Below are 13,049 nucleotides of genomic sequence, written 5' to 3'. Positions count from 1 at the left end.
GAAGAATGGCCCTCAGATCTTCCAACTTCGTCACCAACTTATTTCTCTATAGCAAGGTTCTAAACCTGTTGGTGCTTATTACATAAAGCTTAAATCGATTTGGGAAGAATTATTAGGATATTGTAAGACCCAGGAACAACTTGGAACACTTTAGGTAAAATTAAATAGTGATTTATACTTTGGTATGGATCTATAAATAAATTTAGTCATGACAAAAGACTAAATTTAATTAAATGAGTAATTAGAGTTGCTATTTATCTACTTTAAGAAATTATGGTTTGTGGAGTATAAGGCTTTAATTCTTATAATGCACATTATATCATGTGATGGCATATAGCCTAGTGGTGAAAGTTCCGTGCATAGGTGAGCAGGTGCAGATGGAAATTGGCTTAATGTAGCTTTTAAAATTAAATTTTGTTCTCCTTTAAAGGCGTGAGGCCCATGGAGCGTGAATGGGGTTGTGTTTCCAAGCATGCATAAATATTTGGTTCAAAAGCGCTGCAACCAATTGATTCCATTTTTATTTTCCGTTCTGTTTTTTTTATCTTTCGTTTTATTTTTTTTATCTTTATCTTTTGGAGTTAAATGATAAGGAAAAATAAAATTTGGCTAGAAATCTTAACAGAATTATTGGGTGGGATTAGATAAAGCTAAACCTTAGAAGTTTTTTTAGAGAAAAAGGGTTAAGACGGGAGAAGGAAAAGAGAGGAAGGATGCAAGTTAGAGTTTTCGGTGGCTGTGGTAGAGAAGAGGAATCATCTAGAGAGGTAGGGAAAGTTGACCTTTTCTTTTCTTTTCATTTGAAGTTTGTTGTTCTTGGTTCCTGTTGGGTTTAATGCATGGTGGTTATTCCTTTTCCAAACTTTTATACTCTGTTGGATGGGTACTTATACAAGTATGAATCATGGAGATTGCTATGGGTCAATATACATGGTGCTATCACAATTTTGCAGGGTTGCGGTTTGTGTTTCAATTTAAGAAAGTTGCAACGTTGGTTTCTTTTGTTCTTTTATTACTTATTAGACTTATGGAAATGGGGATCCTTTGTTCCAACAGATTATTATTTTTTCTTCTTCTCCTTGCCTTTGTAATCGAAAAATTAGTATTGATTGTATGATGTCTCTAAACTCTATCGTGCCATGCATTTATTAGTGCACTCTCTCGTGAAGCGGATCCATAGCCTGCCTCAGAGTGTTGTATCTGTAAGATGCAGTCCTATTTCATGTTCCATCTATAGTTTTTTTTTTCTTGTTTTCCATTCTTCGTTGTGTAGGGTGCAGTAGCAGTTTTAGGGATCCAATTCTTATCATTGTGGGGTGGTTAAGTTTGGGATGTTTTCATGCCATACATGCAAAATTATTTTCTCTTTCTTCCTTATTTCCTTTTTCACGTAAAGTGTGGTCTGCATGTGTACTGTGGTGAAATATGGAATGTGTAGGTATTATCCTACTTCTTTTAAAACCTTTCTCTTTCTTTTTCTCTTTAAAAGGTTTGGGTGTTGGTTGAGTTGTAATTTATTTTTATTTTTCTTTCTCATGCATTTTATTAAATATTTGGTGTGTATTAAATTCATGAGTGATATATGAATTTGGTTTGGTTATGGGACTTTATTTTTCAAGCATGATGTGATGGTGTATACTTGGATGGTAATAAGTAATCCTCATGAGTTTGGATGTTGAGAGTATTTGCCTTGTTGAAAGCTCTTGATGGAATTAAATGTTGTGTGAAGTTTTCCGTGCCTAGGAACCCAATGAAGACTCTTTCGCCTGTGTGAAGTAATGGAAAGGGGTCATCTTTGCCTGTGTGAAGCAGTGGTAGAGGATTGGTTCGAGTGTTGTACCCTCTCGCCTGTGTGAAACAGTGGGGAGGGGATAAATGTTTCACCTTATTTCGGCTCGTTGCGAGTATAGTGCCCGATGTGCGATGCATTGATATTTTTACTCATAATTCCTTGAGAAATAAGGGAGACAGTTTGGCTGTGTTAAGTGGGACACATCAAACCATTTGTTCTAGGAAACTTGATGTTGTTGTGGGATGAGAGGTCGCGGAAAACCAAAGCTTGAATATGATCACTATGTTTGAAGATTTTAAATGAGTGTAATGCTATGTTTGGTTTAGTATGATTGTTTGGATTTGGGGTTTGTGTATTCAAACCAAGGATGAATTGTGATCATAATGTTTTCGTGTTACTTGAATGCGATGTTGAGTGTTATTGGACATGTTTTATTTAAGAATTTTCTTTTGTTAATAACATTGTTTATGGTTAGCTTACCTGTATTTGTTTGTTTGTGTGTTTGTTGCCTGTGCGATGATCGTATAACGTATGTGTTATACGGGAGCAGACGGTAATGCAGATATTTCTGACTCGAAGTAAATTGCGGAAAGGATGGAGTGAACTTGAAAAATTTTGATTTATTTGGGTTGATTTAAATTGAACGGTGAAGACTATGAAATTTTATTTTTGATTCCTTGTATTTAATTGGGACTTTATTTTTTTTTTCTTTTTATTTATTATTACTATTTCAAATTAAAGTGTGGATTATCTATTTACATTTAAAGTTTAAGTTTTTATTAAATGTCTTTTTACAATTCATTTATTTTTTTTATAAATGACCATAACACTTTCTCGATGACATCTTAAATTTTGGGTGTTACAGATATCACCCTCAAGTCCAATATTCTTGTGATGACCTTCAACCTCCTCAAGCTTACACTGACTCGGAGTATGTGATGAAGTTCCTCATGGGTCTCAACAACAACTTATCACAGATCTGGGGTCAAATCCTTCTTTCTGATCCCTTGCTCCTCATGGGTCTCAACAACAACTTATCACAGATTTGGGGTCAAATCCTTCTTTCTGATCCCTTGCTCTCTATCGGTAATGTTTTCTCCCTCATTTTACAAGAAGAGGCACATTGTGAAATATTTGATCAAAACACGACGAATTCTGAATCCCTTGCTTTCTCTGTTCATGATAATAAAAAATTTTGTTTGCCTAATTCCTTTGATAAAAATGTTAAGAAACAACGTCTAAGTGTAGCCACTGTGATATTCTTGGACACGCTAAAACAATGTTATAAGCTCATTGGTTACCCATTCAACTATTTCAAGAATTATTCTCCTAATATTGTCAATCAAATTGATACTTCACCTGTTTCTTCCTCTGATCTTACATCGACTCAATGTCAGCAATTAATTCAACTTCTTTCTACCAAACTTATGTCTAATACTACAACTGCTGATTTTGCTACAATGTGCTAGGTAATCTTAATCCTTTCTCTTCTTTTAAATATTCTTCTTACTAGTTTTTGGATTTTGGTGCCATGTCCCACATTTGTTGTTTTTCAAATCTTTATAATACGTTCACTACTATTTCTGAATCATATATGTGACTTCCTAATTCTATGCGAGTTAAGATTGAAAGTATTGGTAGTATACAACTAAGAAAAGACATATTTCTTCACAACGTTCTTTATATTACTACTTTTCGCTTCAATCTTTTGTCTTTAACTGATCTAATTTCTTCCAACTTATTTCGTTTTGTTATAGAGCCTAATCTCTTTGTTTTGTAGGACCTTCACACCCAAAGGAAGATTGGAAAAGCTAAACTCCTTCATGGGCTTCTGCTTTTGGATTTTATTTCCTCTACAAACATTTTTTCCTCTGGTAATTCTGTTTCATATGATGTTTGGCACAAACGTTTAGGCCACATCCTTACTTTTGTGTATTAAATTATTTATGAGAAAACTCATTTAGCTAATATTGATCCCTCTTTTCATCGTGATACTTGTTATCTTTCAAAACAAAATAAATTGTCTTTTTCTAGTCATACTAAATCCAGTCCTAACTCTTTTTACCTCATCCATGTTGAGATTTGGGGTCCCTTTAAGCATGCTACTTATAATGATATTTATTATTTCCTCACTATTGTTGATGAAAAAGGTTGTTTTACTTGGGTATATTTTTTTAAAACTAAAAATGATTGTTTGCATCTTATTCCTAAGAAACAAATGATTGTTTAACACCACTATGAAAGCTTTTCGTTTGAACAATGCTCCAAAACTATCTTTCAAAGAATTTTTTTCTTTAAAAGGTATTTCAAATCAACATTCTTGTGTGGAGAGACCCTAACAAAAGAGTATAGTTGAATGCAAGCATTTGCATATTCTTAATATTGCTCAATCCTTCTTATTTCAATCTAATGTGCCTTTACTTTTAGGGTGACTGTATACACATCATTGTTTTTACTATGAATCATACTCTTACTCCTGTTTTAGGAAATCAATCTCCTTATGAAATTTTGTTTCATAAAATCCCTGATTACATCTCTTAGTTCTTTATGTTATGCTTCCACTTTGTCCTCCCAAAAACACAAATTCAGTTCTAGAGCCACTACGACCACTTTTCTAGGCTACCCTTCTAATTATAAGGGCTATAAATTACTGGATCTGCATACTTACCAAATATTTGTTTCTTGGGATGTCTAGTTTCTTGAAAATATTTTCCCTTTTAAAGATCATCCTCCTGAAATTTATTCTAAAAATATGTTTCAACCTGTTCTTCCTACCTTATCTCATATTAATGATTTTGTTGAAGATGGTTATGTTTTGCAGGATAATTTTTTCCGTACTGATGCTTTCGCACCTGTTGCTCCACCCACTAAATTGCCTACCTCTCCTCTATCAGCTGTTTCAAATTCACCCCTAGCTGAACCTGCAATAGAACCTTCATCTCAATCTATTGACAGTGCACATCCTCCTCCACATTGGTATTCTCGTACCATTCATCCCCTTACTCATCTCTCTTATTTTCATTGCTATAATATATGCTTTGATTTTCGTAGTGTTTATCCTATCCACTATTACCTTGACTATTCTCGTCTTTCTACATTTCATATGCATTTCATTTGTCAAATATCATCTAATTTTGAACCTAAAACTTATACTCAAGCTATCAAACATTCTCATTGGAAAGTTGTTATAGATTCTGAGTACAGGCTATAGATTTAAATCAAACTTGGACCATTGTTCCCCTTCACCCTAGTAAAAAGCCAATTAGTTGTAAATGGTTGTTTAAATTGAAATTAAACTCTAATTGCACTATTTCTAAGCACAAAGCTAGATTAGTGCCTAGAGGTTTTTCCCAACAATTTGGTATTGATTTTAAAGAAACTTTTTCCCCTGTGGCTAAAATTACCACTCTTAGACTTCTTCTTTCCATTGTTGCCTCTAAAACGTAGAATCTGGCTCAACTTGACATAAACAACGCTTTTTTAAATGGCAAACTTAATGAAGAAAATTTTATGAATATTCTTCAAGGCTATACTTATCATTATCCGTCAACCACTAACTAAACTTTAGTCTATAGGTTGAATAAGTCCATATATGGTGTTAGATAAGCCTCTCAGAGTTCGTTTCATAGTTTTTGTTCCACTTTAACCTCAAATGCTTTTACTCAATCAATGTATGATTATTCTCTCTTCACTAGAGACACTGGTTTTGATTTTTTATCCATATTAGTTTATGTTGATGACATTGTATGTGTTGGCCCTAATCCCACAATCATTAAATCTGCTACTACTTTACTACATAACCATTTTAAATTGAAATATTTGGGCCATCTTATATTTGTTTCTAGGATTATAACTATCTCGATCCAAGCATGGTATATTCTTGTCTCAAAAACACTACATTTTATCTATTCTACTTGATTGTGGCATGATGGGTTGTAAGCCTTCTTCTATTCCCATGATGCATAATACCAAACTGCATATTAGCTATAGAGATCCTTTACCCGATCGCGGTAGTTATAGGCACCTCATTGGCAGGCTTCTTTATCTTACTATATATATACATGCCAATTGTTTTACTAATCATAAATTAAGTCAATTTTTGTCTAAATTGTTTTCTGATTATTTAAGTGCTACACATTTCCTTTTTAGATACTTAAAACATGTTGCCAAGGTATATTATTTAAATCTAATTCTAACTTTCTTTACATGCATATGTGGATTTTGATTGGGGTTTGTGTTCTGATACGCAACTTTCAACCACTAGTTTATGCATCTTCTTCGGGAACTCTCTTGCCTCCTAGAAATCCAAGAAACAACCTACAATCAGTAAATCTTTTGTAGAAGTTGAGTATAGATCCCTTGCATATGTGACTACTGAAATCACTAGTTTTGTTCTCTAAGGTGTCTCTCCTCTTCTCCTCTACCACATTCCTTTACATTAACACAAGTAATGTTGATAGCTCTTCGTAGTTTTTCATTGTTGTTGTCATGTTTGTCATGCATCTTATATAGATATAATCATCATTTAGTTGATTGGAGTATAGATCTATGGGTAACGATGCCTGAAACGTAAACTACAAATCGGAAGTCGACTTCTGCAAGTGATTTAATTCTGGATGTTGACTTTCATAAGCCACAAGTTGTCGGAAGTGGACTTCCGTAGACCACGATGAATTCCAGAAGTGGACTTTCGTAGACCACCATAAATACCGGAAGTGGAGCTCCGTGAACAACGTGCAAATGGCACGATTGGAAGTTAACTTCGGTAAGCCATCAATACTGGAAGTCGATTTCCGTAATTTAAACTTATTTTCGTGAGATGCTTGACTTCCGTAATTGAAGTGACTTCCGTGAGATGAGTGACTTCCGTAGCTGAAGGTGAGTTCCGTAGTTGAAGGTGACTTCCATAAGAGATGAGTGACTTCCTTAAGAGAGGAATTATTTTCGTAAGTGTTGTGCCTAGAAGTGGACTTTCGTAGGTGTGCAAAAAATATCATCGGAAGTCGACTTCCGTAAGCACCTGGTCGACTTTTAGTGAATGGAATTGGGCAACATTGGCTTTACTCACTAGATGTTGACTTCCAGAGATATTCGATTCCGTATGTCGACTTTCGGTTGATGTTATTTTTCGATTTAAATTTTTTAATATTTATTATTTTATCATTATTGTTATGTAATTTTTTTAGGGTTACGTTGTAATTTTTTTGTAGTTAATTTTAATGTAAATAACTGTTAATATTAATTAATTATAATTTAAATTAATTATAATTAGTATAACTTTAATTTTAATTAATTACGATTTTGAATAATTTTAATTTTAATTATTTCTATTGTTGAGTAAATATAATTTTAATTAATTATAATTTTGAATAATAATAATTATTATAATTTTGAATAATTTTGAATAATAATAATTATAATTAATTATAATTTTGAAAAATTATAATTATAATTATTTATAATTTTGGATATTTTTTATATTGTTTGAATAATTAATTTTAATTAATTGGAATTTTAATATGGTTTTAAATTTGTTAATACAAACATGGCTAGGACAAGAGGAGCATTTGTACCTCGTGGTGGCTCAAGTTCTTCACATGTTGAGGCTTCTGAACAGGAACCTAGGTAGAGACCTATGACATTTGTTCGCAGAAGCGGTAAGGGTCGGCATAGAGAGAGTGGTCCATCATCTCATAGGGAAGTTGGTTCATCAGTAAGTCATGGAGAAGCTAGTTTATCATCACCGGCTCTTGCTGATATTCATGAGCAACAAGAAAATGTAATTCACCACAAGGAGGTTGTTACAGACCAAGACCACGATGTTTTAGGAGGATTTCTTGGAGGGCCCGAGGATACGTCTTTGTTAACTCGATTTAGTGATCATGTTGCATGTTCTATTTGGGATGGTCAGGTTAATATTGTACTTTAATAATTTATTTGTTGAAATTGGTGAATGAATTTAAAATATTTGTGTAATGGTTTTTATTAGGACTGAGTGGCCATGAAGTTAGTGTCCCATGCAAGAAATTGAAAATATTCAAAGTTTGTCATGTAGTTGTTGAGCCACTTGTTCAAAGTTAGGGGTTGATGCCACTATGTGATATAATATATGAATATCTTTATAAGGGCCTCATACTAGCTTTTGTTGAGAGGTGGCATAGAGAGACCAACAACTTTCATCTTCCTTTTCAAGAGATGAGTGTGACACTAGACGACGTCTTTATGCTTCTCCATTTGCCTATAGTTGGAGAGCTTTTTAGCAATGAAGCATTAAACTACGCTGCTGCTCTTGAGTGTGTGATTGATCTTTTAAGCGTTGAATGAACGAGGGCGCCATCTGAGTTGACAATACCGCAGTCCCATGTAAGACTCAGTTGGTTGAGAGACATCTACACTAAGTGTTGTGAGAATCAATAGTGGCAGTTTGTGGATAAGAGCGCTAGCTCCATCAGCGTCTCCTACCTTAATATGTTTGCAGATCTGCAGTATTGTGGAAGGTTTGCATGGGGAGCTGCTGCACTGACACATGTTTATGACCAGCTTGGCGATGTCATCCTTGCCCATACCAAGCAATTACCTGGATATCTTACTCTTTTATAGGTACAAAATTATTTTTCTAAAATTATTTTTTGCTTTAGTCATGTTTTTTGTTTCATTGTTGAAAAATCTTTGCATTTGTTTATAGAGTTGGATATATGAGCACTTCCTAGGATTGGGAAGGAAGCAAGTACTAGATAGCCATGATAAGTAGAAACCTCGGGCAATGCGTTATGTGACATCGAGAATAAATTGTACTTTGCTTGCGGTCAGGGCATAATTGGATGCATTGACGTACGACGGGGTCGTGTAGAACCCCTATGTAACACATTGGGTTACTTGTCCCTTTATAAACATCACTCTATTCTCTGGCTTCATCTGACTGGGTGAAATTGCGCACTGTCATCTGCCAGAACGTGTGTTACACTAGTTTGTGTTTATGCAGCATATCCCAAGGTCTCCACTTTTTGTTGGTGATGTCGACTTTGCAGACATTGATGCTTGATGCATTCACTTCGCAAATCATGTGTTGAAAGGTGTGCTTCTAGGTATACCTCCTCATTCATGTGTGGACGACTACCTGTATTGGTTTAAACAAGTATCTCATCCATATATTATTTCGTGTAATCATGACGATCAGCCTACTCTAGTGCCCCGACTTCGATGACATGTAAGAAATGGATTTCCATCGTAGAGGAGATCACCGGATTCATTATCTGGTTTATCTATAAGCATATGAAATCTAGATTTCAATACATGTAAAATATTTAATTTACTTTATTCGATTTTGTCATTACAGGGTACTATTAGACTCATGATTTTCTTCTTACAGAGGATGATAGATTGTCGCGATGTTAGTCAGGGGACAATAGCATGGGAATGCACTAATGAGGTGTTGCAGATAAGTCACCAGACAGTTGAAGAATATGGCAGTAGTAATAGAGGAGGTTGAAATGTGTGAGAGAGGCGGTCAACTAGTTCTGGATAGGAGAACTTTTTATATTCTTATGTGGACATGATTTTATTTCTATCATTTATATTAGTTAAATAGTCATCAACTTTTGGTATTTTGTGATGTAGAACTTCTTAATTTTTACTCGCGTAATGTGTTTCTTTACAATTTTTTTTTACTTAAAGGTGATTGCACTAAGGCCAAAATATATTCGTCCCTTGGCCAAAGGAGTTATAGTTTTATAAATATGCTTAATAATTACAAATAGTTTTTAATGTCCATATGATAAAATATTGAGTTACAAAAATAACTAACCTTAAAAAAAATTACAAACATCAGTCCATGCCCAAGTCCACATAACTAGTATTGACACCCATCAAGTGCACAAATGTCTACATCCTGTTAACATAAAACACAAACCAAGCTCCAGCCTCGGGATAACAATGTGTAGATGATATGATATCTACCATGGGTATAGGACAACCATCTTTTAGCTGAACCTGTAACAAATGAATGATGTAATACATTGAAATTGTAAATCAAATAAAAAATAAAACAATTGGTTTTCCTGAACAAAATGAGAACCGTGAACATGTCTTATACATATTAGTTTATGTTTTCTTGAATCAATAGGTCGTCTAGTACGTAGTGGAAAAATTGTAATGTTTTGCCATGATGATAAGCAGACTAAGATGACATTATATCGTGATGTTTCTTCTTGTCTCCATTGAAGCTTGCATGAAGAATGGAGGCTCCATGGATGTTGTTGGACGCAAAAGCATGAAGGAAAAGAGTTTAAGGTGTTTGGTTTGGTGTAGGTGAAAAGATTCTTAAGAGAGGTGAAGCCAACTCCTAAGGAAGAAGACTAGAGTAAACTAGAGAAGAGTTTACTCTAAGGTGATCTCAAAAGAGATTTATGCACAAATTTGGGTAGCACTTCATTACTCAAATTTGGTGGACTGTAGTCATTTCAAAATTTTTTTCTTAGAATTTGTTGCTCTACCTTTATGCAAAGTTGAACCAAGTCATTTAAGTCTTGGTAGGGCAACAATTATACTCTATCTCTTATCTCAAGACTTAAGCCACTAAGAAACCTTGCAATGGTTGTATCCTCAAACTCCCTAATCCCAACCCTCATCATATATAACTCCATTTTTTGTCTATATTCTTCAACTTTCATTTTATTTTGATGGAGTCTTTGGAGCTTATCCATTAGCTCTCTATGATAGTAGAAGGGAATATGTCTTCTCCTAAGGGCTCCTTTGAGGTCATTCCAATATTTAACCTCGAGACTTTGATTGATTCTCCTATCTCTTTCGAGTACAGTCCACCAATACATAGCATTGCCCTAGAAGCTAAGGGTAACTAAGGGTACTTTACTCTCCTCACTTATTTGACGACAAGCAAAGAGTTGTTCAACCTTCATTTCCCAATCAAGATAAGCTTCAACATCATCTCTCACATAAAAGTGAGGGAGGTCTATTCTAACATCTCTTGGTTCCCTAGGCTCTCTTCTTTCTCTTCTTCGAGCAGGAGGTTGATAAAAGTTGTCAACTAGTCTACTATCTTCTTCTTCATAGTGTGTGACTAGTTTTAGAGTGTGGGAGTACAAGTGTTGACTCCTATTACTCATCCTCTCATGCAACCTTTCCATATTTCTTGTTTTCCTCCTCTCTTCATCTAAAAGTTGATCCAACATATCTCTTTCTTGTTTTTCCCTTTCCCTTGCAATTGTTTCATCTTCCTTCCAACGTAGTAGTGCTCTCAAATCAAAGGCAATTTGTTTCAAACTTACTTCTTCTTCATTTGAAGCACCCATACATTGAGAAAGAGGTTGAGACATTTTTTTTAAGATTTTATAAGACTTTGGTCTTTTAAAGAAAATTTAAAAGAAGTAGATAGCAAAAGCTTTTAGTTCTCCTCCAGGAAAGAGAGGTGAATCACTTAGATTGCTTACATACCAAGTCTTTCCTAGCCAAGGGAACTTGAAACTTTTGTACAAAACTTCTTAAATGAAATTAATTCAAAGACTAAGTTGACACACTAAACTATCAAACAAGAAAATTAAAAACAAAAAAGATTAGAAGTTATATGCGGCCTACGTTTTAGTAGAAGTAAAAGGCACCTGGAACCTTCAAACATCACCACTAAAAGCGCTTCACTAATGTATAGAAGAAGTTCTAGTTAGGAGATGTGATTGAGTACCTAAGACTCCCCAAGACACCTAACTAGGCCATGAACACAAGAAGGAAAACATTACAATTTTACAACTCAATTTGAATACAATCAAAGTGCACAAAATGTAAAAGGTCTTCTTGGCTTTGTCTTCTTAAAGTGGTCCTCACAAGTGTGTCACTCTTGCAGTTCCTCTTGATATCACCAAAGAGGATTCTCTTTCAGGACAAGGTACTCCACTTCCTAAGATGCTACCTTAGGAAAGTTAGATCACCTCCAAAAAGAAGTATGCACCAAGTATAGAGACCAAACCAAAAGAGGTCAAGAAATAAAGCAAGAAAAGCACAAAATTATAATTGCTAAACCAAAAATGAAAAGTAAACGGTAGAAACAAAATAGAACACCTAAAGCACACAAGAATGGTTCAAGATGAAGCAAATGAAGATGAACCAAAGTATAAAGACATGAATACTCAAAATTAAAGGAACAAAACAACAAGACAAGTAGAAGAAGAGATGAACAACATGAAATTGAAAGAAAAATGGAGAAAAAGCACATAACTCACTAAAACCGAGAGCAACTAAGGCTCATGATACCACATGATGACTTTTTCTTGTCTCCATTGAAGCTTGCATGAAGAATGAAGGCTCCATGGATGTTGTTGGACGCAAAAGCATGAAGGAAAAGAGTTTAAGGTGTTTGGTTTGGTGTAGGTGAAAAGATTCTTAAGAGAGGTGAAGCCAACTCCTAAGGAAGAAGACTAGAGTAAACTAGAGAAGAGTTTACTCTAAGGTGATCTCAAAAGAGATTTATGCATAAATTTCGGTAGCACTTCATTACTCAATTTCAAGCTGAAAAATACATGTCCTAAGCCTTCTATTTATAGGCTAAAATGATACCAAGGAGTCTCAAAAAATTGAAGGGAAAAAGGAGTCTAAAAAGTTGAATTTTGGAGCCAAAAAGGAGCATGTGGGAAGTTTGACTTGCCACCTAAGCAAGTCACACTTGTCTTGCCATGGGAAACTAACTCTCATCCTTGGAGAGCAAGTTTGAGAAGCTTCCAGGCTTCTCTAGAGTAGATGCACTATTCTCGGCCCATTTAGCCCAATTCTCCTTTTTGGTCCAAAATTACTTCTAAAGCCCAATTTCCTCTAAAGCCCAATACATGGCCCAAAGAAAACCCTATTCTACTGACCCAAAATACAAAGCCCAAAATTTAAATTCTAATATAATATTTAAACAATGTTGGCGCAAAAAATAAGAGCTTGGGCCTTCTCAATAGTTGAGGACCACTCTTCTTGTTTGCATTTGGCCAAGGCTGGGGCATTTGTCATCATCACCTCCTTCTTGTGAAGGATCTGTCCTCAGATCTACATGTTCCTTCATGATAGTAGCCTTTATTATTGGTCTTCTTATGTCTACCTCCTTTAGGATCAAAGACCATTCTGCAACAAACACCAAACAACAAAATGAATGTTATACTGATAAACATCCAAAGAATATGACTCACAATGTTCATACACCTTGTATCAAATGAATGATAAAGGTATTTGGTTTTAGGAGCTTTTTTATTTTGCTTCTTATTTTCCTCAT

This window comes from Vigna unguiculata, chromosome 8 (assembly GCF_004118075.2).
Source record: "Vigna unguiculata cultivar IT97K-499-35 chromosome 8, ASM411807v1, whole genome shotgun sequence".
Lineage (NCBI taxonomy): Eukaryota > Viridiplantae > Streptophyta > Magnoliopsida > Fabales > Fabaceae > Vigna > Vigna unguiculata.
Note: the sequence above shows the minus strand (reverse complement) of the source record.